General features: G+C 41.4%; 1 protein-coding gene and 68 non-coding genes across 69 annotated transcripts in view; 1 reads left to right on the top strand and 68 right to left on the bottom strand.

Moving 5' to 3' along the window:
* lrrc75bb (leucine rich repeat containing 75Bb) overlaps positions 1–26,512 on the top strand; it is a 108,854-nt gene that overhangs the window by 29,836 nt on the left and 52,506 nt on the right. The gene's annotated exons all lie outside the window — the stretch shown is intronic.
* On the bottom strand, positions 131–201 carry trnag-gcc (transfer RNA glycine (anticodon GCC)). The gene has a single exon. It is a non-coding gene; the product is annotated as a tRNA-Gly (tRNA).
* trnag-gcc (transfer RNA glycine (anticodon GCC)) lies at positions 1,019–1,089 on the bottom strand. The gene has a single exon. It is a non-coding gene; the product is annotated as a tRNA-Gly (tRNA).
* trnac-gca (transfer RNA cysteine (anticodon GCA)) lies at positions 1,308–1,378 on the bottom strand. Its single transcript has one exon. It is a non-coding gene; the product is annotated as a tRNA-Cys (tRNA).
* trnag-gcc (transfer RNA glycine (anticodon GCC)) lies at positions 1,492–1,562 on the bottom strand. Its single transcript has one exon. It is a non-coding gene; the product is annotated as a tRNA-Gly (tRNA).
* trnag-gcc (transfer RNA glycine (anticodon GCC)) lies at positions 1,676–1,746 on the bottom strand. The gene has a single exon. It is a non-coding gene; the product is annotated as a tRNA-Gly (tRNA).
* On the bottom strand, positions 2,437–2,507 carry trnag-gcc (transfer RNA glycine (anticodon GCC)). Its single transcript has one exon. It is a non-coding gene; the product is annotated as a tRNA-Gly (tRNA).
* trnag-gcc (transfer RNA glycine (anticodon GCC)) lies at positions 2,621–2,691 on the bottom strand. Its single transcript has one exon. It is a non-coding gene; the product is annotated as a tRNA-Gly (tRNA).
* Positions 2,988–3,058, bottom strand: trnag-gcc (transfer RNA glycine (anticodon GCC)). Its single transcript has one exon. It is a non-coding gene; the product is annotated as a tRNA-Gly (tRNA).
* trnag-gcc (transfer RNA glycine (anticodon GCC)) lies at positions 4,271–4,341 on the bottom strand. The gene has a single exon. It is a non-coding gene; the product is annotated as a tRNA-Gly (tRNA).
* Positions 4,559–4,629, bottom strand: trnag-gcc (transfer RNA glycine (anticodon GCC)). Its single transcript has one exon. It is a non-coding gene; the product is annotated as a tRNA-Gly (tRNA).
* Positions 4,743–4,813, bottom strand: trnag-gcc (transfer RNA glycine (anticodon GCC)). The gene has a single exon. It is a non-coding gene; the product is annotated as a tRNA-Gly (tRNA).
* On the bottom strand, positions 4,926–4,996 carry trnag-gcc (transfer RNA glycine (anticodon GCC)). The gene has a single exon. It is a non-coding gene; the product is annotated as a tRNA-Gly (tRNA).
* trnag-gcc (transfer RNA glycine (anticodon GCC)) lies at positions 5,110–5,180 on the bottom strand. Its single transcript has one exon. It is a non-coding gene; the product is annotated as a tRNA-Gly (tRNA).
* trnag-gcc (transfer RNA glycine (anticodon GCC)) lies at positions 5,294–5,364 on the bottom strand. Its single transcript has one exon. It is a non-coding gene; the product is annotated as a tRNA-Gly (tRNA).
* trnag-gcc (transfer RNA glycine (anticodon GCC)) lies at positions 5,661–5,731 on the bottom strand. The gene has a single exon. It is a non-coding gene; the product is annotated as a tRNA-Gly (tRNA).
* On the bottom strand, positions 5,845–5,915 carry trnag-gcc (transfer RNA glycine (anticodon GCC)). The gene has a single exon. It is a non-coding gene; the product is annotated as a tRNA-Gly (tRNA).
* On the bottom strand, positions 7,103–7,173 carry trnag-gcc (transfer RNA glycine (anticodon GCC)). The gene has a single exon. It is a non-coding gene; the product is annotated as a tRNA-Gly (tRNA).
* trnag-gcc (transfer RNA glycine (anticodon GCC)) lies at positions 7,391–7,461 on the bottom strand. Its single transcript has one exon. It is a non-coding gene; the product is annotated as a tRNA-Gly (tRNA).
* On the bottom strand, positions 7,575–7,645 carry trnag-gcc (transfer RNA glycine (anticodon GCC)). Its single transcript has one exon. It is a non-coding gene; the product is annotated as a tRNA-Gly (tRNA).
* Positions 7,758–7,828, bottom strand: trnag-gcc (transfer RNA glycine (anticodon GCC)). Its single transcript has one exon. It is a non-coding gene; the product is annotated as a tRNA-Gly (tRNA).
* On the bottom strand, positions 7,942–8,012 carry trnag-gcc (transfer RNA glycine (anticodon GCC)). The gene has a single exon. It is a non-coding gene; the product is annotated as a tRNA-Gly (tRNA).
* On the bottom strand, positions 8,126–8,196 carry trnag-gcc (transfer RNA glycine (anticodon GCC)). The gene has a single exon. It is a non-coding gene; the product is annotated as a tRNA-Gly (tRNA).
* On the bottom strand, positions 8,493–8,563 carry trnag-gcc (transfer RNA glycine (anticodon GCC)). The gene has a single exon. It is a non-coding gene; the product is annotated as a tRNA-Gly (tRNA).
* Positions 8,677–8,747, bottom strand: trnag-gcc (transfer RNA glycine (anticodon GCC)). Its single transcript has one exon. It is a non-coding gene; the product is annotated as a tRNA-Gly (tRNA).
* On the bottom strand, positions 8,861–8,931 carry trnag-gcc (transfer RNA glycine (anticodon GCC)). Its single transcript has one exon. It is a non-coding gene; the product is annotated as a tRNA-Gly (tRNA).
* trnag-gcc (transfer RNA glycine (anticodon GCC)) lies at positions 9,045–9,115 on the bottom strand. Its single transcript has one exon. It is a non-coding gene; the product is annotated as a tRNA-Gly (tRNA).
* Positions 9,412–9,482, bottom strand: trnag-gcc (transfer RNA glycine (anticodon GCC)). Its single transcript has one exon. It is a non-coding gene; the product is annotated as a tRNA-Gly (tRNA).
* trnag-gcc (transfer RNA glycine (anticodon GCC)) lies at positions 9,930–10,000 on the bottom strand. The gene has a single exon. It is a non-coding gene; the product is annotated as a tRNA-Gly (tRNA).
* trnag-gcc (transfer RNA glycine (anticodon GCC)) lies at positions 10,297–10,367 on the bottom strand. The gene has a single exon. It is a non-coding gene; the product is annotated as a tRNA-Gly (tRNA).
* trnag-gcc (transfer RNA glycine (anticodon GCC)) lies at positions 11,706–11,776 on the bottom strand. The gene has a single exon. It is a non-coding gene; the product is annotated as a tRNA-Gly (tRNA).
* On the bottom strand, positions 11,994–12,064 carry trnag-gcc (transfer RNA glycine (anticodon GCC)). The gene has a single exon. It is a non-coding gene; the product is annotated as a tRNA-Gly (tRNA).
* Positions 12,178–12,248, bottom strand: trnag-gcc (transfer RNA glycine (anticodon GCC)). The gene has a single exon. It is a non-coding gene; the product is annotated as a tRNA-Gly (tRNA).
* On the bottom strand, positions 12,361–12,431 carry trnag-gcc (transfer RNA glycine (anticodon GCC)). The gene has a single exon. It is a non-coding gene; the product is annotated as a tRNA-Gly (tRNA).
* On the bottom strand, positions 12,545–12,615 carry trnav-gac (transfer RNA valine (anticodon GAC)). The gene has a single exon. It is a non-coding gene; the product is annotated as a tRNA-Val (tRNA).
* trnag-gcc (transfer RNA glycine (anticodon GCC)) lies at positions 12,729–12,799 on the bottom strand. The gene has a single exon. It is a non-coding gene; the product is annotated as a tRNA-Gly (tRNA).
* Positions 14,300–14,370, bottom strand: trnag-gcc (transfer RNA glycine (anticodon GCC)). Its single transcript has one exon. It is a non-coding gene; the product is annotated as a tRNA-Gly (tRNA).
* Positions 14,792–14,862, bottom strand: trnag-gcc (transfer RNA glycine (anticodon GCC)). The gene has a single exon. It is a non-coding gene; the product is annotated as a tRNA-Gly (tRNA).
* trnag-gcc (transfer RNA glycine (anticodon GCC)) lies at positions 14,976–15,046 on the bottom strand. Its single transcript has one exon. It is a non-coding gene; the product is annotated as a tRNA-Gly (tRNA).
* On the bottom strand, positions 16,443–16,513 carry trnag-gcc (transfer RNA glycine (anticodon GCC)). Its single transcript has one exon. It is a non-coding gene; the product is annotated as a tRNA-Gly (tRNA).
* Positions 16,731–16,801, bottom strand: trnag-gcc (transfer RNA glycine (anticodon GCC)). Its single transcript has one exon. It is a non-coding gene; the product is annotated as a tRNA-Gly (tRNA).
* Positions 16,915–16,985, bottom strand: trnag-gcc (transfer RNA glycine (anticodon GCC)). Its single transcript has one exon. It is a non-coding gene; the product is annotated as a tRNA-Gly (tRNA).
* On the bottom strand, positions 17,098–17,168 carry trnag-gcc (transfer RNA glycine (anticodon GCC)). Its single transcript has one exon. It is a non-coding gene; the product is annotated as a tRNA-Gly (tRNA).
* Positions 17,282–17,352, bottom strand: trnag-gcc (transfer RNA glycine (anticodon GCC)). The gene has a single exon. It is a non-coding gene; the product is annotated as a tRNA-Gly (tRNA).
* Positions 18,646–18,716, bottom strand: trnag-gcc (transfer RNA glycine (anticodon GCC)). The gene has a single exon. It is a non-coding gene; the product is annotated as a tRNA-Gly (tRNA).
* On the bottom strand, positions 18,934–19,004 carry trnag-gcc (transfer RNA glycine (anticodon GCC)). Its single transcript has one exon. It is a non-coding gene; the product is annotated as a tRNA-Gly (tRNA).
* On the bottom strand, positions 19,117–19,187 carry trnag-gcc (transfer RNA glycine (anticodon GCC)). The gene has a single exon. It is a non-coding gene; the product is annotated as a tRNA-Gly (tRNA).
* Positions 19,301–19,371, bottom strand: trnag-gcc (transfer RNA glycine (anticodon GCC)). The gene has a single exon. It is a non-coding gene; the product is annotated as a tRNA-Gly (tRNA).
* Positions 19,668–19,738, bottom strand: trnag-gcc (transfer RNA glycine (anticodon GCC)). Its single transcript has one exon. It is a non-coding gene; the product is annotated as a tRNA-Gly (tRNA).
* Positions 20,049–20,119, bottom strand: trnag-gcc (transfer RNA glycine (anticodon GCC)). Its single transcript has one exon. It is a non-coding gene; the product is annotated as a tRNA-Gly (tRNA).
* Positions 20,233–20,303, bottom strand: trnag-gcc (transfer RNA glycine (anticodon GCC)). The gene has a single exon. It is a non-coding gene; the product is annotated as a tRNA-Gly (tRNA).
* On the bottom strand, positions 20,601–20,671 carry trnag-gcc (transfer RNA glycine (anticodon GCC)). Its single transcript has one exon. It is a non-coding gene; the product is annotated as a tRNA-Gly (tRNA).
* trnag-gcc (transfer RNA glycine (anticodon GCC)) lies at positions 20,785–20,855 on the bottom strand. Its single transcript has one exon. It is a non-coding gene; the product is annotated as a tRNA-Gly (tRNA).
* Positions 21,256–21,326, bottom strand: trnag-gcc (transfer RNA glycine (anticodon GCC)). The gene has a single exon. It is a non-coding gene; the product is annotated as a tRNA-Gly (tRNA).
* trnag-gcc (transfer RNA glycine (anticodon GCC)) lies at positions 21,440–21,510 on the bottom strand. The gene has a single exon. It is a non-coding gene; the product is annotated as a tRNA-Gly (tRNA).
* trnag-gcc (transfer RNA glycine (anticodon GCC)) lies at positions 21,624–21,694 on the bottom strand. The gene has a single exon. It is a non-coding gene; the product is annotated as a tRNA-Gly (tRNA).
* trnag-gcc (transfer RNA glycine (anticodon GCC)) lies at positions 22,776–22,846 on the bottom strand. The gene has a single exon. It is a non-coding gene; the product is annotated as a tRNA-Gly (tRNA).
* trnag-gcc (transfer RNA glycine (anticodon GCC)) lies at positions 22,960–23,030 on the bottom strand. Its single transcript has one exon. It is a non-coding gene; the product is annotated as a tRNA-Gly (tRNA).
* Positions 23,614–23,684, bottom strand: trnag-gcc (transfer RNA glycine (anticodon GCC)). Its single transcript has one exon. It is a non-coding gene; the product is annotated as a tRNA-Gly (tRNA).
* trnag-gcc (transfer RNA glycine (anticodon GCC)) lies at positions 23,798–23,868 on the bottom strand. Its single transcript has one exon. It is a non-coding gene; the product is annotated as a tRNA-Gly (tRNA).
* Positions 24,374–24,444, bottom strand: trnag-gcc (transfer RNA glycine (anticodon GCC)). The gene has a single exon. It is a non-coding gene; the product is annotated as a tRNA-Gly (tRNA).
* On the bottom strand, positions 24,558–24,628 carry trnag-gcc (transfer RNA glycine (anticodon GCC)). The gene has a single exon. It is a non-coding gene; the product is annotated as a tRNA-Gly (tRNA).
* Positions 24,742–24,812, bottom strand: trnag-gcc (transfer RNA glycine (anticodon GCC)). Its single transcript has one exon. It is a non-coding gene; the product is annotated as a tRNA-Gly (tRNA).
* trnag-gcc (transfer RNA glycine (anticodon GCC)) lies at positions 25,030–25,100 on the bottom strand. Its single transcript has one exon. It is a non-coding gene; the product is annotated as a tRNA-Gly (tRNA).
* Positions 25,606–25,676, bottom strand: trnag-gcc (transfer RNA glycine (anticodon GCC)). Its single transcript has one exon. It is a non-coding gene; the product is annotated as a tRNA-Gly (tRNA).
* trnag-gcc (transfer RNA glycine (anticodon GCC)) lies at positions 25,790–25,860 on the bottom strand. Its single transcript has one exon. It is a non-coding gene; the product is annotated as a tRNA-Gly (tRNA).
* trnag-gcc (transfer RNA glycine (anticodon GCC)) lies at positions 25,974–26,044 on the bottom strand. The gene has a single exon. It is a non-coding gene; the product is annotated as a tRNA-Gly (tRNA).
* On the bottom strand, positions 26,157–26,227 carry trnag-gcc (transfer RNA glycine (anticodon GCC)). Its single transcript has one exon. It is a non-coding gene; the product is annotated as a tRNA-Gly (tRNA).
* trnag-gcc (transfer RNA glycine (anticodon GCC)) lies at positions 26,341–26,411 on the bottom strand. The gene has a single exon. It is a non-coding gene; the product is annotated as a tRNA-Gly (tRNA).

The following is a 26,512-nucleotide window of genomic DNA, read 5'->3' as shown; positions in this document are numbered from 1 at the left end:
TGAGTGAACCACCAATGCTTCTGATGGTGACTTTTGACTAAGTTTCAACAGTTTTTACAAATCTTTGCTCAAGATTTTGAACACAATTTCAGGAGGTTTTAAACTTTGTGTCCTCGAAAGCTCATTGATATGCATTGGCCGGGAATCGGACCCGGGTCTCCCGCGTGGCAGGCGAGAATTCTACCACTGAACCACCAATGCTTCTTATGGTGACTTTTTGACTAAGTTCCAGCAGTTTTTACCAATCTCTACTGGAGATTTTAAACTTAATTTCTGGAGGTTTTGAACTGAGTGAACCACCAATGCTTCTGATGGTGACTTTTGACATAGTTTCAGCAGTTTTAAACAATCTGTACTGGAGATTTTAAACTTAATTTCTGGAGGTTTTGAACTGAGTGAACCACCAATGCTTCTGATGGTGACTTTTGACTAAGTTTCAACAGTTTTTACCAATCTCTACTGGAGATTTTAAACTTAATTTCTGGAGGTTTTGAACTGAGTGAACCACCAATGCTTCTGATGGTGACTTTTGACATAGTTTCAGCAGTTTTTACCAATCTGTACTGGAGATTTTAAACTTAATTTGTGGAGGTTTTGAACTGAGTGACCCACCATTGCTTCTGATGGTGACTTTTGACTAAGTTTCAACAGATTTTACCAATCTGTATTGTAAATTTTGAATTTAATTTCTGGAGGTTCTGAACTTTGTGTCCTCAAAAGCTCATTGATATGCATTGGCCGTGAATCGGACCCGGGTCTCCCGCGTGGCAGGCGAGAATTCTACCACTGAACCACCAATGCTTCTGATGGTGACTTTTTGACTAAGTTTCAGCAGTTTTTACCAATCTGTACTGGAGATTTTAAACTTAATTTGTGGAGGTTTTGAACTGAGTGAACCACCAATGCTTCTGATGGTGACTTTTGACTAAGTTTCAACAGTTTTTACAAATCTTTGCTCAAGATTTTGAACACAATTTCAGGAGGTCTTAAACTTTGTGTCCACGAAAGCTCATTGATATGCATTGGCCGGGAATCGGACCCGGGTCTCCCGCGTGGCAGGCGAGAATTCTACCACTGAACCACCAATGCTTCTGATGGTGACTTTTTGACTAAGTTTCAGGAGTTTTTACCAATATGTACTGGAGATTTTAAACTTAATTTCTGGAGGTTTTGAACTGAGTGAACCACCAATGCTTCTGATGGTGACATTTTGACAAAGTTTCAGCAGTTTTTACCAATCTGTACTGGAGATTTTAAACTTAATTTCTGGAGGTTTTAAACTTTGTGACCTCAAAAATCTATTGATCTGCATTGGCTGGGAATCGGACCCGGGTCTCCCGCGTTGCAGGCGAGAATTCTACCACTGAACCACCAATGCTTCTGATGGCGACTTTTTGACTATGTTTCAGCAGTTTTTACAAATCTTTACTCAAGATTTTGAACATAATTTCAGGAGGTTTTAAACTTTGTGTCCTCGAAAGCTCATAGATATGCATTGGCCGGGAATCGGACCCGGGTCTCCCGCGTGGCAGGCGAGAATTCTACCACTGAACCACCAATGCTTCTGATGGGGATTTTTTGACTAAGTTTCAGCAGTTTTTACAAACCTTTACTCAAGATTTTGAACATAATTTCAGGAGGTTTTAAACTTTGTGTCCTCGAAAGCTCATTGATCTGCATTGGCCGGGAATCGGACCCGGGTCTCCCGCGTGGCAGGCGAGAATTCTACCACTGAACCACCAATGCTTCTGATGGTGACATTTTGACTAAGTTTCAGCAGATCTTACCAATCTGTACTGGAGATTTTAAACTTAATTTGTGGAGGTTTTGAACTGAGTGAACCACCAATGCTTCTGATGGTGACTTTTTGACTAAGTTTCAGCAATTTTTACCAATCTGTACTGGAGATTTTAAACTTAATTTCTGGAGGTTTTGAACTGAGTGAACCACCAATGCTTCTGATGGTGACATTTTGACAAAGTTTCAGCAGTTTTTACCAATCTGTACTGGAGATTTTAAACTTAATTTCTGGAGGTTTTAAACTTTGTGACCTCAAAAATCCATTGATCTGCATTGGCCGGAAATCGGACCCGGGTCTCCCGCGTGGCAGGCGAGAATTCTCCCACTGAACCACCAATGCTTCTGATGGTGACTTTTGACTAAGTTTCAACAGATTTTACCAATCTGTACTGGAAATTTTGAATTTAATTTCTGGAGGTTTTGAACTTTGTGTCCTCAAAAGCTCATTGATATGCATTGGCCGGGAATCGGACCCGGGTTTCCCGCGTGGCAGGCGAGAATTCTACCACTGAACCACCAATGCTTCTGATGGTGACTTTTTGACTAAGTTTCAGCAGTTTTTACCAATCTGTAGTGGAGATTTTAAACTTAATTTGTGGAGGTTTTAAACTTTGTGACCTCAAAAATCCATTGATCTGCATTGGCCGGGAATCGGACCCGGGTCTCCCGCGTGGCAGGCGAGAATTCTACCACTGAACCACCAATGCTTCTGATGGTGACTTTTTGACTAAGTTTCAGCAGTTTTAACTAATCTGTACTGGAGATTTTAAACTTAATTTCAGGAGGTTTTAAACTTTGTGTCCTCGAAAGCTCATTGATATGCATTGGCCGGGAATCGGACCCGGGTCTCCCGCGTGGCAGGCGAGAATTCTACCACTGAACCACCAATGCTTCTGATGGTGACTTTTTGACTAAGTTTCAGCAGTTTTAACTAATCTGTACTGGAGATTTTAAACTTAATTTCTGGAGGTTTTAAACTTTGTGACCTCAAAAATCCATTGATCTGCATTGGCCGGAAATCGGACCCGGGTCTCCCGCGTGGCAGGCGAGAATTCTCCCACTGAACCACCAATGCCTCTGATGGTGACTTTTGACTAAGTTTCAGCAGTTTTTACAAACCTTTACTCAAGATTTTGAACATAATTTCAGGAGGTTTTAAACTTTGTGTCCTCGAAAGCTCATAGATATGCATTGGCCGGGAATCGGACCCGGGTCTCCCGCGTGGCAGGCGAGAATTCTACCACTGAACCACCAATGCTTCTGATTGTGACTTTTTGACTAAGTTTCAGCAGTTTTAAACAATCTGTACTGGAGATTTTAAACTTAATTTCTGGAGGTTTTGAACTGAGTGAACCACCAATGCTTCTGATGGTGACTTTTGACATAGTTTCAGCAGTTTTTACCAATCTGTACTGGAGATTTTAAACTTAATTTGTGGAGGTTTTGAACTGAGTGAACCACCATTGCTTCTGATGGTGACTTTTGACTAAGTTTCAACAGATTTTACCAATCTGTACTGGAAATTTTGAATTTAATTTCTGGAGGTTTTGAACTTTGTGTCCTCAAAAGCTCATTGATATGCATTGGCCGTGAATCGGACCCGGGTCTCCCGCGTGGCAGGAGAGAATTCTACCACTGAACCACCAATGCTTCTGATGGTGACTTTTTGACTAAGTTTCAGCAGTTTTTACCAATCTGTACTGGAGATTTTAAACTTAATTTGTGGAGGTTTTGAACTGAGTGAACCACCAATGCTTCTGATGGTGACTTTTGACTAAGTTTCAACAGTTTTTACAAATCTTTGCTCAAGATTTTGAACACAATTTCAGGAGGTCTTAAACTTTGTGTCCTCGAAAGCTCATTGATATGCATTGGCCGGGAATCGGACCGGGGTCTCCCGCGTGGCAGGCGAGAATTCTACCACTGAACCACCAATGCTTCTGATGGTGACTTTTTGACTAAGTTTCAGGAGTTTTTACCAATATGTACTGGAGATTTTAAACTTAATTTCTGGAGGTTTTGAACTGAGTGAACCACCAATGCTTCTGATGGTGACATTTTGACTAAGTTTCAGCAGTTCTTACCAATCTGTACTGGAGATTTTAAACTTAATTTGTGGAGGTTTTGAACTGAGTGAACCACCAATGCTTCTGATGGTGACTTTTTGACTAAGTTTCAGCAATTTTTACCAATCTGTACTGGAGATTTTAAACTTAATTTGTGGAGGTTTTGAACTGAGTGAACCACCAATGCTTCTGATGGTGACTTTTGACTAAGTTTCAACAGATTTTACCAATCTGTACTGGAGATTTTAAACTTAATTTGTGGAGGTTTTGAACTGAGTGAACCACCAATGCTTCTGATGGCAATTTTTTGACTAAGTTTCAGCAGTTTTTACAAACCTTTACTCAAGATTTTGAACATAATTTCAGGAGGTTTTAAACTTTGTGTCCTCGAAAGCTCATAGATATGCATTGGCCGGGAATCGGACCCGGGTCTCCCGCGTGGCAGGCGAGAATTCTACCACTGAACCACCAATGCTTCTGATGGTGACTTTTTGACTAAGTTTCAGGAGTTTTTACCAATATGTAGTGGAGATTTTAAACTTAATTTGTGGAGGTTTTGAACTGAGTGAACCACCAATGCTTCTGATGGTGACTTTTGACTAAGTTTCAACAGTTTTTACAAATCTTTGCTCAAGATTTTGAACACAATATCAGGAGGTTTTAAACTTTGTGTCCTCGAAAGCTCATTGATATGCATTGGCCGGGAATCGGACCCGGGTCTCCCGCGTGGCAGGCGAGAATTCTACCACTGAACCACCAATGCTTCTGATGGTGACTTTTTGACTAAGTTTCAGCAGTTTTAACTAATCTGTACTGGAGATTTTAAACTTAATTTCTGGAGGTTTTAAACTTTGTGACCTCAAAAATCCATTGATCTGCATTGGCCGGGAATCGGACCCGGGTCTCCCGCGTGGCAGGCGAGAATTCTACCACTGAACCACCAATGCTTCTGATGGTGACTTTTGACTAAGTTTCAACAGATTTTACCAATCTGTACTGGAAATTTTGAATTTAATTTCTGGAGGTTTTGAACTTTGTGTCCTCAAAAGCTCATTGATATGCATTGGCCGGGAATCGGACCCGGGTCTCCCGCGTGGCAGGCGAGAATTCTACCACTGAACCACCAATGCTTCTGATAGTGACTTTTTGACTAAGTTTCAGCAGTTTTTACCAATCTGTGGTGGAGATTTTAAACTTAATTTGTGGAGGTTTTGAACTTTGTGACCTCAAAAATCCATTGATCTGCATTGGCCGGGAATCGGACCCGGGTCTCCCGCGTGGCAGGCGAGAATTCTACCACTGAACCACCAATGCTTCTGATGGTGACTTTTTGACTAAGTTTCAGCAGTTTTAACTAATCTGTACTGGAGATTTTAAACTTAATTTCAGGAGGTTTTAAACTTTGTGTCCTCGAAAGTTCATTGATATGCATTGGCCGGGAATCGGACCCGGGTCTCCCGCGTGGCAGGCGAGAATTCTACCACTGAACCACCAATGCTTCTGATGGTGACTTTTTGACTAAGTTTCAGCAGTTTTAACTAATCTGTACTGGAGATTTTAAACTTAATTTCTGGAGGTTTTAAACTTTGTGACCTCAAAAATCCATTGATCTGCATGGGCCGGAAATCGGACCCGGGTCTCCCGCGTGGCAGGCGAGAATTCTACCACTGAACCACCAATGCTTCTGATGGTGACTTTTGACTAAGTTTCAACAGATTTTACCAATCTGTACTGGAAATTTTGAATTTAATTTCTGGAGGTTTTGAACTTTGTGTCCTCAAAAGCTCATTGATATGCATTGGCCGGGAATCGGACCCGGGTCTCCCGCGTGGCAGGCGAGAATTCTACCACTGAACCACCAATGCTTCTGATGGTGACTTTTTGACTAAGTTTCAGCAGTTTTTACCAATCTGTACTGGAGATTTTAAACTTAATTTGTGGAGGTTTTAAACTTTGTGACCTCAAAAATCCATTGATCTGCATTGGCCGGGAATCGGACCCGGGTCTCCCGCGTGGCAGGCGAGAATTCTACCACTGAACCACCAATGCTTCTGATGGTGACTTTTTGACTAAGTTTCAGCAGTTTTTACCAATCTGTACTGGAAATTTTGAATTTAATTTCTGGAGGTTTTGAACTTTGTGTCCTCAAAAGCTCATTGATATGCATTGGCCGTGAATCGGACCCGGGTCTCCCGCGTGGCAGGAGAGAATTCTACCACTGAACCACCAATGCTTCTGATGGTGACTTTTGACTAAGTTTCAACAGATTTTACCAATCTGTACTGGAAATTTTGAATTTAATTTCTGGAGGTTTTGAACTTTGTGTCCTCAAAAGCTCATTGATATGCATTGGCCGTGAATCGGACCCGGGTCTCCCGCGTGGCAGGAGAGAATTCTACCACTGAACCACCAATGCTTCTGATGGTGACTTTTTGACTAAGTTTCAGCAGTTTTTACCAATCTGTACTGGAGATTTTAAACTTAATTTGTGGAGGTTTTGAACTGAGTGAACCACCAATGCTTCTGATGGTGACTTTTGACTAAGTTTCAACAGTTTTTACAAATCTTTGCTCAAGATTTTGAACACAATTTCAGGAGGTCTTAAACTTTGTGTCCTCGAAAGCTCATTGATATGCATTGGCCGGGAATCGGACCGGGGTCTCCCGCGTGGCAGGCGAGAATTCTACCACTGAACCACCAATGCTTCTGATGGTGACTTTTTGACTAAGTTTCAGGAGTTTTTACCAATATGTACTGGAGATTTTAAACTTAATTTCTGGAGGTTTTGAACTGAGTGAACCACCAATGCTTCTGATGGTGACATTTTGACTAAGTTTCAGCAGTTCTTACCAATCTGTACTGGAGATTTTAAACTTAATTTGTGGAGGTTTTGAACTGAGTGAACCACCAATGCTTCTGATGGTGACTTTTTGACTAAGTTTCAGCAATTTTTACCAATCTGTACTGGAGATTTTAAACTTAATTTGTGGAGGTTTTGAACTGAGTGAACCACCAATGCTTCTGATGGTGACTTTTGACTAAGTTTCAACAGATTTTACCAATCTGTACTGGAGATTTTAAACTTAATTTGTGGAGGTTTTGAACTGAGTGAACCACCAATGCTTCTGATGGCAATTTTTTGACTAAGTTTCAGCAGTTTTTACAAACCTTTACTCAAGATTTTGAACATAATTTCAGGAGGTTTTAAACTTTGTGTCCTCGAAAGCTCATAGATATGCATTGGCCGGGAATCGGACCCGGGTCTCCCGCGTGGCAGGCGAGAATTCTACCACTGAACCACCAATGCTTCTGATGGTGACTTTTTGACTAAGTTTCAGGAGTTTTTACCAATATGTAGTGGAGATTTTAAACTTAATTTGTGGAGGTTTTGAACTGAGTGAACCACCAATGCTTCTGATGGTGACTTTTGACTAAGTTTCAACAGTTTTTACAAATCTTTGCTCAAGATTTTGAACACAATATCAGGAGGTTTTAAACTTTGTGTCCTCGAAAGCTCATTGATATGCATTGGCCGGGAATCGGACCCGGGTCTCCCGCGTGGCAGGCGAGAATTCTACCACTGAACCACCAATGCTTCTGATGGTGACTTTTTGACTAAGTTTCAGCAGTTTTAACTAATCTGTACTGGAGATTTTAAACTTAATTTCTGGAGGTTTTAAACTTTGTGACCTCAAAAATCCATTGATCTGCATTGGCCGGGAATCGGACCCGGGTCTCCCGCGTGGCAGGCGAGAATTCTACCACTGAACCACCAATGCTTCTGATGGTGACTTTTGACTAAGTTTCAACAGATTTTACCAATCTGTACTGGAAATTTTGAATTTAATTTCTGGAGGTTTTGAACTTTGTGTCCTCAAAAGCTCATTGATATGCATTGGCCGGGAATCGGACCCGGGTCTCCCGCGTGGCAGGCGAGAATTCTACCACTGAACCACCAATGCTTCTGATAGTGACTTTTTGACTAAGTTTCAGCAGTTTTTACCAATCTGTGGTGGAGATTTTAAACTTAATTTGTGGAGGTTTTGAACTTTGTGACCTCAAAAATCCATTGATCTGCATTGGCCGGGAATCGGACCCGGGTCTCCCGCGTGGCAGGCGAGAATTCTACCACTGAACCACCAATGCTTCTGATGGTGACTTTTTGACTAAGTTTCAGCAGTTTTAACTAATCTGTACTGGAGATTTTAAACTTAATTTCAGGAGGTTTTAAACTTTGTGTCCTCGAAAGCTCATTGATATGCATTGGCCGGGAATCGGACCCGGGTCTCCCGCGTGGCAGGCGAGAATTCTACCACTGAACCACCAATGCTTCTGATGGTGACTTTTTGACTAAGTTTCAGCAGTTTTAACTAATCTGTACTGGAGATTTTAAACTTAATTTCTGGAGGTTTTAAACTTTGTGACCTCAAAAATCCATTGATCTGCATGGGCCGGAAATCGGACCCGGGTCTCCCGCGTGGCAGGCGAGAATTCTACCACTGAACCACCAATGCTTCTGATGGTGACTTTTGACTAAGTTTCAACAGATTTTACCAATCTGTACTGGAAATTTTGAATTTAATTTCTGGAGGTTTTGAACTTTGTGTCCTCAAAAGCTCATTGATATGCATTGGCCGGGAATCGGACCCGGGTCTCCCGCGTGGCAGGCGAGAATTCTACCACTGAACCACCAATGCTTCTGATGGTGACTTTTTGACTAAGTTTCAGCAGTTTTTACCAATCTGTACTGGAGATTTTAAACTTAATTTGTGGAGGTTTTAAACTTTGTGACCTCAAAAATCCATTGATCTGCATTGGCCGGGAATCGGACCCGGGTCTCCCGCGTGGCAGGCGAGAATTCTACCACTGAACCACCAATGCTTCTGATGGTGACTTTTTGACTAAGTTTCAGCAGTTTTAACTAATCTGTACTGGAGATTTTAAACTTAATTTGTGGAGGTTTTAAACTTTGTGACCTCAAAAATCCATTGATCTGCATTGGCCGGGAATCGGACCCGGGTCTCCCGCGTGGCAGGCGAGAATTCTACCACTGAACCACCAATGCTTCTGATGGTGACTTTTTGACTAAGTTTCAGCAGTTTTAACTAATCTGTACTGGAGATTTTAAACTTAATTTCAGGAGGTTTTAAACTTTGTGTCCTCGAAAGCTCATTGATATGCATTGGCCGGGAATCGGACCCGGGTCTCCCGCGTGGCAGGCGAGAATTCTACCACTGAACCACCAATGCTTCTGATGGTGACTTTTTGACTAAGTTTCAGCAGTTTTAACTAATCTGTACTGGAGATTTTAAACTTAATTTCTGGAGGTTTTAAACTTTGTGACCTCAAAAATCCATTGATCTGCATTGGCCGGAAATCGGACCCGGGTCTCTCGCGTGGCAGGCGAGAATTCTCCCACTGAACCACCAATGCTTCTGATGGTGACTTTTGACTAAGTTTCAGCAGTTTTTACAAACCTTTACTCAAGATTTTGAACATAATTTCAGGAGGTTTTAAACTTTGTGTCCTCGAAAGCTCATAGATATGCATTGGCCGGGAATCGGACCCGGGTCTCCCGCGTGGCAGGCGAGAATTCTACCACTGAACCACCAATGCTTCTGATTGTGACTTTTTGACTAAGTTTCAGCAGTTTTAAACAATCTGTACTGGAGATTTTAAACTTAATTTCTGGAGGTTTTGAACTGAGTGAACCACCAATGCTTCTGATGGTGACTTTTGACTAAGTTTCAACAGTTTTTACCAATCTCTACTGGAGATTTTAAACTTAATTTCTGGAGGTTTTAAACTTAATTTCTGGAGGTTTTGAACTGAGTGAACCACCAATGCTTCTGATGGTGACTTTTGACATAGTTTCAGCAGTTTTTACCAATCTGTACTGGAGATTTTAAACTTAATTTGTGGAGGTTTTGAACTGAGTGAACCACCATTGCTTCTGATGGTGACTTTTGACTAAGTTTCAACAGATTTTACCAATCTGTACTGGAAATTTTGAATTTAATTTCTGGAGGTTTTAAACTTTGTGACCTCAAAAATCCATTGATCTGCATTGGCCGGGAATCGGACCCGGGTCTCCCGCGTGGCAGGCGAGAATTCTACCACTGAACCACCAATGCTTCTGATGGTGACTTTTTGACTAAGTTTCAGCAGTTTTAACTAATCTGTACTGGAGATTTTAAACTTAATTTCTGGAGGTTTTAAACTTTGTGACCTCAAAAATCCATTGATCTGCATTGGCCGGAAATCGGACCCGGGTCTCCCGCGTGGCAGGCGAGAATTCTCCCACTGAACCACCAATGCTTCTGATGGTGACTTTTGACTAAGTTTCAGCAGTTTTTACAAACCTTTACTCAAGATTTTGAACATAATTTCAGGAGGTTTTAAACTTTGTGTCCTCGAAAGCTCATAGATATGCATTGGCCGGGAATCGGACCCGGGTCTCCCGCGTGGCAGGCGAGAATTCTACCACTGAACCACCAATGCTTCTGATTGTGACTTTTTGACTAAGTTTCAGCAGTTTTAAACAATCTGTACTGGAGATTTTAAACTTAATTTCTGGAGGTTTTGAACTGAGTGAACCACCAATGCTTCTGATGGTGACTTTTGACTAAGTTTCAACAGTTTTTACCAATCTCTACTGGAGATTTTAAACTTAATTTCTGGAGGTTTTAAACTTAATTTCTGGAGGTTTTGAACTGAGTGAACCACCAATGCTTCTGATGGTGACTTTTGACATAGTTTCAGCAGTTTTTACCAATCTGTACTGGAGATTTTAAACTTAATTTGTGGAGGTTTTGAACTGAGTGAACCACCATTGCTTCTGATGGTGACTTTTGACTAAGTTTCAACAGATTTTACCAATCTGTACTGGAAATTTTGAATTTAATTTCTGGAGGTTTTGAACTTTGTGTCCTCAAAAGCTCATTGATATGCATTGGCCGTGAATCGGACCCGGGTCTCCCGCGTGGCAGGAGAGAATTCTACCACTGAACCACCAATGCTTCTGATGGTGACTTTTTGACTAAGTTTCAGCAGTTTTTACCAATCTGTACTGGAGATTTTAAACTTAATTTGTGGAGGTTTTGAACTGAGTGAACCACCAATGCTTCTGATGGTGACTTTTGACTAAGTTTCAACAGTTTTTACAAATCTTTGCTCAAGATTTTGAACACAATTTCAGGAGGTCTTAAACTTTGTGTCCTCGAAAGCTCATTGATATGCATTGGCCGGGAATCGGACCGGGGTCTCCCGCGTGGCAGGCGAGAATTCTACCACTGAACCACCAATGCTTCTGATGGTGACTTTTTGACTAAGTTTCAGGAGTTTTTACCAATATGTACTGGAGATTTTAAACTTAATTTCTGGAGGTTTTGAACTGAGTGAACCACCAATGCTTCTGATGGTGACATTTTGACTAAGTTTCAGCAGTTCTTACCAATCTGTACTGGAGATTTTAAACTTAATTTGTGGAGGTTTTGAACTGAGTGAACCACCAATGCTTCTGATGGTGACTTTTTGACTAAGTTTCAGCAATTTTTACCAATCTGTACTGGAGATTTTAAACTTAATTTGTGGAGGTTTTGAACTGAGTGAACCACCAATGCTTCTGATGGTGACTTTTGACTAAGTTTCAACAGATTTTACCAATCTGTACTGGAGATTTTAAACTTAATTTGTGGAGGTTTTGAACTGAGTGAACCACCAATGCTTCTGATGGCAATTTTTTGACTAAGTTTCAGCAGTTTTTACAAACCTTTACTCAAGATTTTGAACATAATTTCAGGAGGTTTTAAACTTTGTGTCCTCGTAAGCTCATAGATATGCATTGGCCGGGAATCGGACCCGGGTCTCCCGCGTGGCAGGCGAGAATTCTACCACTGAACCACCAATGCTTCTGATGGTGACTTTTTGACTAAGTTTCAGTAGTTTTTACCAATATGTAGTGGAGATTTTAAACTTAATTTGTGGAGGTTTTGAACTGAGTGAACCACCAATGCTTCTGATGGTGACTTTTGACTAAGTTTCAACAGTTTTTACAAATCTTTGCTCAAGATTTTGAACACAATTTCAGGAGGTTTTAAACTTTGTGTCCTCGAAAGCTCATTGATATGCATTGGCCGGGAATCGGACCCGGGTCTCCCGCGTGGCAGGCGAGAATTCTACCACTGAACCACCAATGCTTCTGATGGTGACTTTTTGACTAAGTTTCAGCAGTTTTAACTAATCTGTACTGGAGATTTTAAACTTAATTTCTGGAGGTTTTAAACTTTGTGACCTCAAAAATCCATTGATCTGCATTGGCCGGGAATCGGACCCGGGTCTCCCGCGTGGCAGGCGAGAATTCTACCACTGAACCACCAATGCTTCTGATGGTGACTTTTGACTAAGTTTCAACAGATTTTACCAATCTGTACTGGAAATTTTGAATTTAATTTCTGGAGGTTTTGAACTTTGTGTCCTCAAAAGCTCATTGATATGCATTGGCCGGGAATCGGACCCGGGTCTCCCGCGTGGCAGGCGAGAATTCTACCACTGAACCACCAATGCTTCTGATGGTGACTTTTTGACTAAGTTTCAGCAGTTTTTACCAATCTGTGGTGGAGATTTTAAACTTAATTTGTGGAGGTTTTGAACTTTGTGACCTCAAAAATCCATTGATCTGCATTGGCCGGGAATCGGACCCGGGTCTCCCGCGTGTCAGGCGAGAATTCTACCACTGAACCACCAATGCTTCTGATGGTGACTTTTTGACTAAGTTTCAGCAGTTTTAACTAATCTGTACTGGAGATTTTAAACTTAATTTCAGGAGGTTTTAAACTTTGTGTCCTCGAAAGCTCATTGATATGCATTGGCCGGGAATCGGACCCGGGTCTCCCGCGTGGCAGGCGAGAATTCTACCACTGAACCACCAATGCTTCTGATGGTGACTTTTTGACTAAGTTTCAGCAGTTTTAACTAATCTGTACTGGAGATTTTAAACTTAATTTCTGGAGGTTTTAAACTTTGTGACCTCAAAAATCCATTGATCTGCATTGGCCGGAAATCGGACCCGGGTCTCCCGCGTGGCAGGCGAGAATTCTACCACTGAACCACCAATGCTTCTGAAGGTGACTTTTTGACTAAGTTTCAGCAGTTTTAAACAATCTGTACTGGAGATTTTAAACTTAATTTCTGGAGGTTTTGAACTGAGTGAACCACCAATGCTTCTGATGGTCACTTTTCACTAAGTTTCAACAGTTTTTACCAATCTCTACTGGAGATTTTAAACTTAATTTCTGGAGGTTTTGAACTGAGTGAACCACCAATGCTTCTGATGGTGACTTTTGACATAGTTTCAGCAGTTTTTACCAATCTGTACTGGAGATTTTAAACTTAATTTGTGGAGGTTTTGAACTGAGTGAACCACCATTGCTTCTGATGGTGACTTTTGACTAAGTTTCAACAGATTTTACCAATCTGTACTGGAAATTTTGAATTTAATTTCTGGAGGTTTTGAACTTTGTGTCCTCAAAAGCTCATTGATATGCATTGGCCGTGAATCGGACCCGGGTCTCCCGCGTGGCAGGCGAGAATTCTACCACTGAACCACCAATGCTTCTGATGGTGACTTTTTGACTAAGTTTCAGCAGTTTTTACCAATCTGTACTGGAGATTTTAAACTTAATTTGTGGAGGTTTTGAACTGAGTGAACCACCAATGCTTCTGATGGTGACTTTTGACTAAGTTTCAACAGTTTTTACAAATCTTTGCTCGAGATTTTGAACACAATTTCAGGAGGTCTTAAACTTTGTGTCCTCGAAAGCTCATTGATATGCATTGGCCGGGAATCGGACCGGGGTCTCCCGCGTGGCAGGCGAGAATTCTACCACTGAACCACCAATGCTTCTGATGGTGACTTTTTGACTAAGTTTCAGGAGTTTTTACCAATATGTACTGGAGATTTTAAACTTAATTTCTGGAGGTTTTGAACTGAGTGAACCACCAATGCTTCTGATGGTGACATTTTGACTAAGTTTCAGCAGTTCTTACCAATCTGTACTGGAGATTTTAAACTTAATTTGTGGAGGTTTTGAACTGAGTGAACCACCAATGCTTCTGATGGTGACTTTTTGACTAAGTTTCAGCAATTTTTACCAATCTGTACTGGAGATTTTAAACTTAATTTGTGGAGGTTTTGAACTGAGTGAACCACCAATGCTTCTGATGGTGACTTTTGACTAAGTTTCAACAGATTTTACCAATCTGTACTGGAGATTTTAAACTTAATTTGTGGAGGTTTTGAACTGAGTGAACCACCAATGCTTCTGATGGCAATTTTTTGACTAAGTTTCAGCAGTTTTTACAAACCTTTACTCAAGATTTTGAACATAATTTCAGGAGGTTTTAAACTTTGTGTCCTCGAAAGCTCATAGATATGCATTGGCCGGGAATCGGACCCGGGTCTCCCGCGTGGCAGGCGAGAATTCTACCACTGAACCACCAATGCTTCTGATGGTGACTTTTTGACTAAGTTTCAGGAGTTTTTACCAATATGTAGTGGAGATTTTAAACTTAATTTGTGGAGGTTTTGAACTGAGTGAACCACCAATGCTTCTGATGGTGACTTTTGACTAAGTTTCAACAGTTTTTACAAATCTTTGCTCAAGATTTTGAACACAATTTCAGGAGGTTTTAAACTTTGTGTCCTCGAAAGCTCATTGATATGCATTGGCCGGGAATCGGACCCGGGTCTCCCGCGTGGCGACCCGGGTCTCCCGCGTGGCAGGCGAGAATTCTACCACTGAACCACCAATGCTTCTGATGGTGACTTTTGACTAAGTTTCAACAGATTTTACCAATCTGTACTGGAAATTTTGAATTTAATTTCTGGAGGTTTTGAACTTTGTGTCCTCAAAAGCTCATTGATATGCATTGGCCGGGAATCGGACCCGGGTCTCCCGCGTGGCAGGCGAGAATTCTACCACTGAACCACCAATGCTTCTGATGGTGACTTTTTGACTAAGTTTCAGCAGTTTTAACTAATCTGTAGTGGAGATTTTAAACTTAATTTCAGGAGGTTTTAAACTTTGTGTCCTCGAAAGCTCATTGATATGCATTGGCCGGGAATCGGACCCGGGTCTCCCGCGTGGCAGGCGAGAATTCTACCACTGAACCACCAATGCTTCTGATGGTGACTTTTTGACTAAGTTTCAGCAGTTTTAACTAATCTGTACTGGAGATTTTAAACTTAATTTCTGGAGGTTTTAAACTTTGTGATCTCAAAAATCCATTGATCTGCATTGGCCGGAAATCGGACCCGGGTCTCCCGCGTGGCAGGCGAGAATTCTACCACTGAACCACCAATGCTTCTGATGGTGACTTTTTGACTAAGTTTCAGGAGTTTTAAACAATCTGTACTGGAGATTTTAAACTTAATTTCTGGAGGTTTTGAACTGAGTGAACCACCAATGCTTCTGATGGTGACTTTTGACATAGTTTCAGCAGTTTTCACCAATCTGTACTGGAGATTTTAAACTTAATTTGTGGAGGTTTTGAACTGAGTGAACCACCATTGCTTCTGATGGTGACTTTTGACTAAGTTTCAACAGATTTTACCAATCTGTACTGGAAATTTTGAATTTAATTTCTGGAGGTTTTGAACTTTGTGTCCTCAAAAGCTCATTGATATGCATTGGCCGTGAATCGGACCCGGGTCTCCCGCGTGGCAGGCGAGAATTCTACCACTGAACCACCAATGCTTCTGATGGTGACTTTTTGACTAAGTTTCAGCAGTTTTTACCAATCTGTACTGGAGATTTTAAACTTAATTTGTGGAGGTTTTGAACTGAGTGAACCACCAATGCTTCTGATGGTGACTTTTGACTAAGTTTCAACAGTTTTTACAAATCTTTGCTCGAGATTTTGAACACAATTTCAGGAGGTCTTAAACTTTGTGTCCTCGAAAGCTCATTGATATGCATTGGCCGGGAATCGGACCGGGGTCTCCCGCGTGGCAGGCGAGAATTCTACCACTGAACCACCAATGCTTCTGATGGTGACTTTTTGACTAAGTTTCAGGAGTTTTTACCAATATGTACTGGAGATTTTAAACTTAATTTCTGGAGGTTTTGAACTGAGTGAACCACCAATGCTTCTGATGGTGACATTTTGACTAAGTTTCAGCAGTTCTTACCAATCTGTACTGGAGATTTTAAACTTAATTTGTGGAGGTTTTGAACTGAGTGAACCACCAATGCTTCTGATGGTGACTTTTTGACTAAGTTTCAGCAATTTTTACCAATCTGTACTGGAGATTTTAAACTTAATTTGTGGAGGTTTTGAACTGAGTGAACCACCAATGCTTCTGATGGTGACTTTTGACTAAGTTTCAACAGATTTTACCAATCTGTACTGGAGATTTTAAACTTAATTTGTGGAGGTTTTGAACTGAGTGAACCACCAATGCTTCTGATGGCAATTTTTTGACTAAGTTTCAGCAGTTTTTACAAACCTTTACTCAAGATTTTGAACATAATTTCAGGAGGTTTTAAACTTTGTGTCCTCGAAAGCTCATAGATATGCATTGGCCGGGAATCGGACCCGGGTCTCCCGCGTGGCAGGCGAGAATTCTACCACTGAACCACCAATGCTTCTGATGGTGACTTTTTGACTAAGTTTCAGGAGTTTTTACCAATATGTAGTGGAGATTTTAAACTTAATTTGTGGAGGTTTTGAACTGAGTGAACCACCAATGCTTCTGATGGTGACTTTTGACTAAGTTTCAACAGTTTTTACAAATCTTTGCTCAAGATTTTGAACACAATTTCAGGAGGTTTTAAACTTTGTGTCCTCGAAAGCTCATTGATATGCATTGGCCGGGAATCGGACCCGGGTCTCCCGCGTGGCAGGCGAGAATTCTACCACTGAACCACCAATGCTTCTGATGGTGACTTTTTGACTAAGTTTCAGCAGTTTTAACTAATCTGTACTGGAGATTTTAAACTTAATTTCTGGAGGTTTTAAACTTTGTGACCTCAAAAATCCATTGATCTGCATTGGCCGGGAATCGGACCCGGGTCTCCCGCGTGGCAGGCGAGAATTCTACCACTGAACCACCAATGCTTCTGATGGTGACTTTTGACTAAGTTTCAACAGATTTTACCAATCTGTACTGGAAATTTTGAATTTAATTTCTGGAGGTTTTGAACTTTGTGTCCTCAAAAGCTCATTGATATGCATTGGCCGGGAATCGGACCCGGGTCTCCCGCGTGGCAGGCGAGAATTCTACCACTGAACCACCAATGCTTCTGATGGTGACTTTTTGACTAAGTTTCAGCAGTTTTAACTAATCTGTAGTGGAGATTTTAAACTTAATTTCAGGAGGTTTTAAACTTTGTGTCCTCGAAAGCTCATTGATATGCATTGGCCGGGAATCGGACCCGGGTCTCCCGCGTGGCAGGCGAGAATTCTACCACTGAACCACCAATGCTTCTGATGGTGACTTTTTGACTAAGTTTCAGCAGTTTTAACTAATCTGTACTGGAGATTTTAAACTTAATTTCTGGAGGTTTTAAACTTTGTGATCTCAAAAATCCATTGATCTGCATTGGCCGGAAATCGGACCCGGGTCTCCCGCGTGGCAGGCGAGAATTCTACCACTGAACCACCAATGCTTCTGATGGTGACTTTTTGACTAAGTTTCAGGAGTTTTAAACAATCTGTACTGGAGATTTTAAACTTAATTTGTGGAGGTTTTGAACTGAGTGAACCACCATTGCTTCTGATGGTGACTTTTGACTAAGTTTCAACAGATTTTACCAATCTGTACTGGAAATTTTGAATTTAATTTCTGGAGGTTTTGAACTTTGTGTCCTCAAAAGCTCATTGATATGCATTGGCCGTGAATCGGACCCGGGTCTCCCGCGTGGCAGGCGAGAATTCTACCACTGAACCACCAATGCTTCTGATGGTGACTTTTTGACTAAGTTTCAGCAGTTTTTACCAATCTGTACTGGAGATTTTAAACTTAATTTGTGGAGGTTTTGAACTGAGTGAACCACCAATGCTTCTGATGGTGACTTTTGACTAAGTTTCAACAGTTTTTACAAATCTTTGCTCGAGATTTTGAACACAATTTCAGGAGGTCTTAAACTTTGTGTCCTCGAAAGCTCATTGATATGCATTGGCCGGGAATCGGACCGGGGTCTCCCGCGTGGCAGGCGAGAATTCTACCACTGAACCACCAATGCTTCTGATGGTGACTTTTTGACTAAGTTTCAGGAGTTTTTACCAATATGTACTGGAGATTTTAAACTTAATTTCTGGAGGTTTTGAACTGAGTGAACCACCAATGCTTCTGATGGTGACATTTTGACTAAGTTTCAGCAGTTCTTACCAATCTGTACTGGAGATTTTAAACTTAATTTGTGGAGGTTTTGAACTGAGTGAACCACCAATGCTTCTGATGGTGACTTTTTGACTAAGTTTCAGCAATTTTTACCAATCTGTACTGGAGATTTTAAACTTAATTTGTGGAGGTTTTGAACTGAGTGAACCACCAATGCTTCTGATGGTGACTTTTTGACTAAGTTTCAGCAGTTTTTACCAATCTGTACTGGAGATTTTAAACTTAATTTGTGGAGGTTTTGAACTGAGTGAACCACCAATGCTTCTGATGGCAATTTTTTGACTAAGTTTCAGCAGTTTTTACAAACCTTTACTCAAGATTTTGAACATAATTTCAGGAGGTTTTAAACTTTGTGTCCTCGAAAGCTCATAGATATGCATTGGCCGGGAATCGGACCCGGGTCTCCCGCGTGGCAGGCGAGAATTCTACCACTGAACCACCAATGCTTCTGATGGTGACTTTTTGACTAAGTTTCAGGAGTTTTTACCAATATGTAGTGGAGATTTTAAACTTAATTTGTGGAGGTTTTGAACTGAGTGAACCACCAATGCTTCTGATGGTGACTTTTGACTAAGTTTCAGCAGTTTTAACTAATCTGTACTGGAGATTTTAAACTTAATTTCTGGAGGTTTTAAACTTTGTGACCTCAAAAATCCATTGATCTGCATTGGCCGGGAATCGGACCCGGGTCTCCCGCGTGGCAGGCGAGAATTCTACCACTGAACCACCAATGCTTCTGATGGTGACTTTTGACTAAGTTTCAACAGATTTTACCAATCTGTACTGGAAATTTTGAATTTAATTTCTGGAGGTTTTGAACTTTGTGTCCTCAAAAGCTCATTGATATGCATTGGCCGGGAATCGGACCCGGGTCTCCCGCGTGGCAGGCGAGAATTCTACCACTGAACCACCAATGCTTCTGATGGTGACTTTTTGACTAAGTTTCAGCAGTTTTAACTAATCTGTAGTGGAGATTTTAAACTTAATTTCAGGAGGTTTTAAACTTTGTGTCCTCGAAAGCTCATTGATATGCATTGGCCGGGAATCGGACCCGGGTCTCCCGCGTGGCAGGCGAGAATTCTACCACTGAACCACCAATGCTTCTGATGGTGACTTTTTGACTAAGTTTCAGCAGTTTTAACTAATCTGTACTGGAGATTTTAAACTTAATTTCTGGAGGTTTTAAACTTTGTGACCTCAAAAATCCATTGATCTGCATTGGCCGGAAATCGGACCCGGGTCTCCCGCGTGGCAGGCGAGAATTCTACCACTGAACCACCAATGCTTCTGATGGTGACTTTTGACTAAGTTTCAACAGATTTTACCAATCTGTACTGGAAATTTTGAATTTAATTTCTGGAGGTTTTGAACTTTGTGTCCTCAAAAGCTCATTGATATGCATTGGCCGGGAATCGGACCCGGGTCTCCCGCGTGGCAGGCGAGAATTCTACCACTGAACCACCAATGCTTCTGATGGTGACTTTTTGACTAAGTTTCAGCAGTTTTTACCAATCTGTAGTGGAGATTTTAAACTTAATTTGTGGAGGTTTTAAACTTTGTGACCTCAAAAATCCATTGATCTGCATTGGCCGGGAATCGGACCAATCTGTACTGGAGATTTTAAACTTAATTTGTGGAGGTTTTGAACTGAGTGAACCACCATTGCTTCTGATGGTGACTTTTGACTAAGTTTCAACAGATTTTACCAATCTGTATTGTAAATTTTGAATTTCATTTCTGGAGGTTTTGAACTTTGTGTCCTCAAAAGCTTATTGATATGCATTGGCCGGGAATCGGACCCGGGTCTCCCGCGTGGCAGGCGAGAATTCTACCACTGAACCACCAATGCTTCTGATGGTAACTTTTTGACTAAGTTTCAGCAGTTCTTACCAATCTGTACTGGAAATTTTGAATTTAATTTCTGGAGGTTTTGAACTTTGTGTCCTCAAAAGCTCATTGATATGCATTGGCCGGGAATCGGACCCGGGTCTCCCGCGTGGCAGGCGAGAATTCTACCACTGAACCACCAATGCTTCTGATGGTGACTTTTTGACTAAGTTTCAGCAGTTTTTACCAATCTGTAGTGGAGATTTTAAACTTAATTTGTGGAGGTTTTAAACTTTGTGACCTCAAAAATCCATTGATCTGCATTGGCCGGGAATCGGACCCGGGTATCCCGCGTGGCAGGCGAGAATTCTACCACTGAACCACCAATGCTTCTGATGGTGACTTTTTGACTAAGTTTCAGCAGTTTTAACTAATCTGTACTGGAGATTTTAAACTTAATTTCAGGAGGTTTTAAACTTTGTGTCCTCGAAAGCTCATTGATATGCATTGGCCGGGAATCGGACCCGGGTCTCCCGCGTGGCAGGCGAGAATTCTACCACTGAACCACCAATGCTTCTGATGGTGACTTTTTGACTAAGTTTCAGCAGTTTTAACTAATCTGTACTGGAGATTTTAAACTTAATTTGTGGAGGTTTTAAACTTTGTGACCTCAAAAATCCATTGATCTGCATTGGCCGGGAATCGGACCCGGGTCTCCCGCGTGGCAGGCGAGAATTCTACCACTGAACCACCAATGCTTCTGATGGTGACTTTTTGACTAAGTTTCAGCAGTTTTAACCAATCTGTACTGGAGATTTTAAACTTAATTTCAGGAGGTTTTAAACTTTGTGTCATCGAAAGCTCATTGATCTGCATTGGCCGGGAATCGGACCCGGGTCTCCCGCGTGGCAGGCGAGAATTCTACCACTGATCCACCAATACTTCTGATGGTGACTTTTGACTAAGTTTCAACAGATTTTACCAATATGTAGTGGAGATTTTAAACTTAATTTGTGGAGGTTTTGAACTGAGTGAACCACCAATGCTTCTGATGGTGACTTTTGACTAAGTTTCAGCAGTTTTTACAAACCTTTACTCAAGATTTTGAACATAATTTCAGGAGGTTTTAAACTTTGTGTCCTCGAAAGCTCATTGATATGCATTGGCCGGGAATCGGACCCGGGTCTCCCGCGTGGCAGGCGAGAATTCTACCACTGAACCACCAATGCTTCTGATGGTGACTTTTTGACTAAGTTTCAGCAGTTTTAACTAATCTGTACTGGAGATTTTAAACTTAATTTGTGGAGGTTTTAAACTTTGTGACCTCAAAAATCCATTGATCTGCATTGGCCGGGAATCGGACCCGGGTCTCCCGCGTGGCAGGCGAGAATTCTACCACTGAACCACCAATGCTTCTGATGGGGATTTTTTGACTAAGTTTCAGCAGTTTTTACAAACCTTTACTCAAGATTTTGAACATAATTTCAGGAGGTTTTAAACTTTGTGTCCTCGAAAGCTCATAGATATGCATTGGCCGGGAATCGGACCCGGGTCTCCCGCGTGGCAGGCGAGAATTCTACCACTGAACCACCAATGCTTCTGATGGTGACTTTTTGACTAAGTTTCAGGAGTTTTTACCAATATATAGTGGAGATTTTAAACTTAATTTGTGGAGGTTTTGAACTGAGTGAACCACCAATGCTTCTGATGGTGACTTTTGACTAAGTTTCAACAGTTTTTACAAATCTTTGCTCAAGATTTTGAACACAATTTCAGGAGGTTTTAAACTTTGTGTCCTCGAAAGCTCATTGATATGCATTGGCCGGGAATCGGACCCGGGTCTCCCGCGTAGCAGGCGAGAATTCTACCACTGAACCACCAATGCTTCTGATGGTGACTTTTTGACTAAGTTTCAGCAGTTTTTACCAATATGTAGTGGAGATTTTAAACTTAATTTGTGGAGGTTTTGAACTGAGTGAACCACCAATGCTTCTGATGGTGACTTTTGACTAAGTTTCAACAGTTTTTACAAATCTTTGCTCAAGATTTTGAACACAATTTCAGGAGGTTTTAAACTTTGTGTCCTCGAAAGCTCATTGATATGCATTGGCCGGGAATCGGACCCGGGTCTCCCGCGTAGCAGGCGAGAATTCTACCACTGAACCACCAATGCTTCTGATGGTGACTTTTTGACTAAGTTTCAGCAGTTTTTACCAATATGTAGTGGAGATTTTAAACTTAATTTGTGGAGGTTTTGAACTGAGTGAACCACCAATGCTTCTGATGGTGACTTTTGACTAAGTTTCAACAGTTTTTACAAATCTTTGCTCAAGATTTTGAACACAATTTCAGGAGGTTTTAAACTTTGTGTCCTCGAAAGCTCATTGATATGCATTGGCCGGGAATCGGACCCGGGTCTCCCGCGTAGCAGGCGAGAATTCTACCACTGAACCACCAATGCTTCTGATGGTGACTTTTTGACTAAGTTTCAGCAGTTTTTACCAATCTGTACTGGAGATTTTAAACTTAATTTGTGGAGGTTTTGAACTGAGTGAACCACCATTGCTTCTGATGGTGACTTTTGACTAAGTTTCAACAGATTTTACCAATCTGTATTGTAAATTTTGAATTTAATTTCTGGAGGTTTTGAACTTTGTGTCCTCAAAAGCTTATTGATATGCATTGGCCGGGAATCGGACCCGGGTCTCCCGCGTGGCAGGCGAGAATTCTACCACTGAACCACCAATGCTTCTGATGGTAACTTTTTGACTAAGTTTCAGCAGTTCTTACCAATCTGTACTGGAAATTTTGAATTTAATTTCTGGAGGTTTTGAACTTTGTGTCCTCAAAAGCTCATTGATATGCATTGGCCGGGAATCGGACCCGGGTCTCCCGCGTGGCAGGCGAGAATTCTACCACTGAACCACCAATGCTTCTGATGGTGACTTTTGACTAAGTTTCAACAGATTTTACCAATCTGTACTGGAAATTTTGAATTTAATTTCTGGAGGTTTTGAACTTTGTGTCCTCAAAAGCTCATTGATATGCATTGGCCGGGAATCGGACCCGGGTCTCCCGCGTGGCAGGCGAGAATTCTAACACTGAACCACCAATGCTTCTGATGGTGACTTTTTGACTAAGTTTCAGCAGTTTTAACTAATCTGTACTGGAGATTTTAAACTTAATTTCAGGAGGTTTTAAACTTTGTGTCCTCGAAAGCTCATTGATATGCATTGGCCGGGAATCGGACCCGGTCTCCCGCGTGGCAGGCGAGAATTCTACCACTGAACCACCAATGCTTCTGATGGTGAATTTTTGACTAAATTTCAGCAGTTTTTACCAATCTGTACTGGAGATTTTAAACTTCATTTGTGGAGGTTTTGAACTGAGTGAACCACCATTGCTTCTGATGGTGACTTTTGACTAAGTTTCAACAGATTTTACCAATCTGTATTGTAAATTTTTAATTTAATTTCTGGAGGTTTTGAACTTTGTGTCCTCAAAAGCTTATTGATATGCATTGGCCGGGAATCGGACCCGGGTCTCCCGCGTGGCAGGCGAGAATTCTACCACTGAACCACCAATGCTTCTGATGGGGATTTTTTGACTAAGTTTCAGCAGTTTTTACAAACCTTTACTCAAGATTTTGAACATAATTTCAGGAGGTTTTAAACTTTGTGTCCTCGAAAGCTCATAGATATGCATTGGCCGGGAATCGGACCCGGGTCTCCCGCGTGGCAGGCGAGAATTCTACCACTGAACCACCAATGCTTCTGATGGTGACTTTTTGACTAAGTTTCAGGAGTTTTTACCAATATGTAGTGGAGATTTTAAACTTAATTTGTGGAGGTTTTGAACTGAGTGAACCACCAATGCTTCTGATGGTGACTTTTGACTAAGTTTCAACAGTTTTTACAAATCTTTGCTCAAGATTTTGAACACAATTTCAGGAGGTTTTAAACTTTGTGTCCTCGAAAGCTCATTGATATGCATTGGCCGGGAATCGGACCCGGGTCTCCCGCGTAGCAGGCGAGAATTCTACCACTGAACCACCAATGCTTCTGATGGTGACTTTTTGACTAAGTTTCAGCAGTTTTTACCAATCTGTACTGGAGATTTTAAACTTAATTTGTGGAGGTTTTGAACTGAGTGAACCACCATTGCTTCTGATGGTGACTTTTGACTAAGTTTCAACAGATTTTACCAATCTGTATTGTAAATTTTGAATTTAATTTCTGGAGGTTTTGAACTTTGTGTCCTCAAAAGCTTATTGATATGCATTGGCCGGGAATCGGACCCGGGTCTCCCGCGTGGCAGGCGAGAATTCTACCACTGAACCACCAATGCTTCTGATGGGGATTTTTTGACTAAGTTTCAGCAGTTTTTACAAACCTTTACTCAAGATTTTGAACATAATTTCAGGAGGTTTTAAACTTTGTGTCCTCGAAAGCTCATTGATATGCATTGGCCGGGAATCGGACCCGGGTCTCCCGCGTGGCAGGCGAGAATTCTACCACTGAACCACCAATGCTTCTGATGGTGACTTTTTGACTAAGTTTCAGCAGTTTTAACCAATCTGTACTGGAGATTTTAAACTTAATTTCAGGAGGTTTTAAACTTTGTGTCCTCGAAAGCTCATTGATATGCATTGGCCGGGAATCGGACCCGGGTCTCCCGCGTGGCAGGCGAGAATTCTACCACTGAACCACCAATGCTTCTGATGGTGACTTTTTGACTAAGTTTCAGCAGTTTTTACCAATCTGTACTGGAGATTTTAAACTTCATTTGTGGAGGTTTTGAACTGAGTGAACCACCATTGCTTCTGATGGTGACTTTTGACTAAGTTTCAACAGATTTTACCAATCTGTATTGTAAATTTTGAATTTAATTTCTGGAGGTTTTAAACTTTGTGTCCTCGAAAGCTCATAGATATGCATTGGCCGGGAATCGGACCCGGGTCTCCCGCGTGGCAGGCGAGAATTCTACCACTGAACCACCAATGCTTCTGATGGTGACTTTTTGACTAAGTTTCAGGAGTTTTTACCAATATGTAGTGGAGATTTTAAACTTAATTTGTGGAGGTTTTGAACTGAGTGAACCACCAATGCTTCTGATGGTGACTTTTGACTAAGTTTCAACAGTTTTTACAAATCTTTGCTCAAGATTTTGAACACAATTTCAGGAGGTTTTAAACTTTGTGTCCTCGAAAGCTCATTGATATGCATTGGCCGGGAATCGGACCCGGGTCTCCCGCGTAGCAGGCGAGAATTCTACCACTGAACCACCAATGCTTCTGATGGTGACTTTTTGACTAAGTTTCAGCAGTTTTTACCAATCTGTACTGGAGATTTTAAACTTAATTTGTGGAGGTTTTGAACTGAGTGAACCACCATTGCTTCTGATGGTGACTTTTGACTAAGTTTCAACAGATTTTACCAATCTGTATTGTAAATTTTGAATTTAATTTCTGGAGGTTTTGAACTTTGTGTCCTCAAAAGCTTATTGATATGCATTGGCCGGGAATCGGACCCGGGTCTCCCGCGTGGCAGGCGAGAATTCTACCACTGAACCACCAATGCTTCTGATGGTAACTTTTTGACTAAGTTTCAGCAGTTCTTACCAATCTGTACTGGAAATTTTGAATTTAATTTCTGGAGGTTTTGAACTTTGTGTCCTCAAAAGCTCATTGATATGCATTGGCCGGGAATCGGACCCGGGTCTCCCGCGTGGCAGGCGAGAATTCTACCACTGAACCACCAATGCTTCTGATGGTGACTTTTTGACTAAGTTTCAGCAGTTTTTACCAATCTGTAGTGGAGATTTTAAACTTAATTTGTGGAGGTTTTAAACTTTGTGACCTCAAAAATCCATTGATCTGCATTGGCCGGGAATCGGACCCGGGTCTCCCGCGTGGCAGGCGAGAATTCTACCACTGAACCACCAATGCTTCTGATGGTGACTTTTGACTAAGTTTCAACAGATTTTACCAATCTGTACTGGAAATTTTGAATTTAATTTCTGGAGGTTTTGAACTTTGTGTCCTCAAAAGCTCATTGATATGCATTGGCCGGGAATCGGACCCGGGTCTCCCGCGTGGCAGGCGAGAATTCTACCACTGAACCACCAATGCTTCTGATGGTGACTTTTTGACTAAGTTTCAGCAGTTTTTACCAATCTGTAGTGGAGATTTTAAACTTAATTTGTGGAGGTTTTAAACTTTGTGACCTCAAAAATCCATTGATCTGCATTGGCCGGGAATCGGACCCGGGTCTCCCGCGTGGCAGGCGAGAATTCTACCACTGAACCACCAATGCTTCTGATGGTGACTTTTTGACTAAGTTTCAGCAGTTTTAACTAATCTGTACTGGAGATTTTAAACTTAATTTCAGGAGGTTTTAAACTTTGTGTCCTCGAA

This window comes from Triplophysa dalaica, chromosome 22 (assembly GCF_015846415.1).
Source record: "Triplophysa dalaica isolate WHDGS20190420 chromosome 22, ASM1584641v1, whole genome shotgun sequence".
Classification (NCBI taxonomy): Eukaryota; Metazoa; Chordata; class Actinopteri; order Cypriniformes; family Nemacheilidae; genus Triplophysa; species Triplophysa dalaica.
The sequence above is the reverse complement of the archived record's forward strand: the minus strand, read 5'-3'. Positions and strand labels throughout refer to the sequence as shown.